Source organism: Camelus dromedarius, chromosome 7 (assembly GCF_036321535.1).
Source record: "Camelus dromedarius isolate mCamDro1 chromosome 7, mCamDro1.pat, whole genome shotgun sequence".
Classification (NCBI taxonomy): Eukaryota; Metazoa; Chordata; class Mammalia; order Artiodactyla; family Camelidae; genus Camelus; species Camelus dromedarius.
Window position 1 is genome coordinate 4,974,659 of NC_087442.1, and position 1,184 is coordinate 4,975,842.

A 1,184-nucleotide genomic window follows, 5' to 3' on the forward strand; every position below is an offset into this window, starting at 1 on the left:
ACCGGCCCCGCCCCCGCCGCCGCGGCCCCGCCCCGCCCTGCCCCCGCGCGGCCCTGAAGGAGGGTTGTGGGCGGGACCAAGAAGAGAGCTGGCGGGGTGTGGATATATGGTCGGGGGAAAGCGGGGCGGGTGAGGGGCGGGGCCTTACGGACGAGGGCGGGGCTGGTGATGAGGGGCGTGGCCAGGAGGGAGGATAAGCTGAGCGAAGACCACCCCGTAGCCTGGGACTTATGAGGGATGTGGGTGGGCCTGGCGGGAGGACCCTGGCACGGGGCTGCAGAAGGATTCGGCCGGGAACTGTGAAGACCGCCGGCCCGGCCCAGTTTGCCAAAATTCAGAGGAAACTGAGCCCGGCTTCGTTTCTCCAAAAGCCTCGAAAGAGGCCAGAGCACCTTGCAGGAAGCCACAAGTGCCTCGGAAGGGAGGGTCTGGACCTTCCACAGCCCGGTCGGCCTCAGCCCCCGCCCCGCCCTCGGCTCTAGGCCCGACCAAATGTGTTGTCCTCACTGCGCGTCCGGCTGTTCCTCAGCCCTCCATCACCCCACTACGCCTCCCCTCGGTGAAATTAGGTTGCTTCTTCCGAACTTCCCGGCCCCGTGCCCTCGCGCTTCTCTCCTTGACGCTGGCCCTACTAACCGGGTCTCCACACACTATTAACGGCGAGGTCTGTGAAGGTCCGCCTGCCTCTGAAGCACTCTGCCCTCTTATGTGGTAAATACAAAAAAGCCTATGGCCTGGGCTATGTCGTATGTCTAGGTGGGTAAATAAGACAAGTGTGCCTAAAAACTAAGGGCAATTTGTGAAATGCTCTACCACCGGGCACAGAGCTCGGGTGGTTGAGCACAGGTCCTGGCAGAGCTTTGAGACATGGTTAGACTGGTCTTTCATAGGACTCGGGAATTGACCCCATCTCAGACCCCAGAAAGTTTGCTCGGATAAGGCTGTTGGCCCGTCCATTCCAAATCCCAAAGCCCATTCGCGGACCTGCTCAAGCACTGTCGTGGGGCAGAGCTTAAGAGCAGGGGTCCTGCACGCAGGCAGCCGCTCCAGGCCGGGATATCTGGGCAACTACCTAGCCCTGCCTCAACCAGGATAATAATACCACTGCCCACCAGGGCACGGTGGACAGAATCTTACACTAGGATCTGTCCCTCTCACTACACTGGGACAACCCCAGGGACACG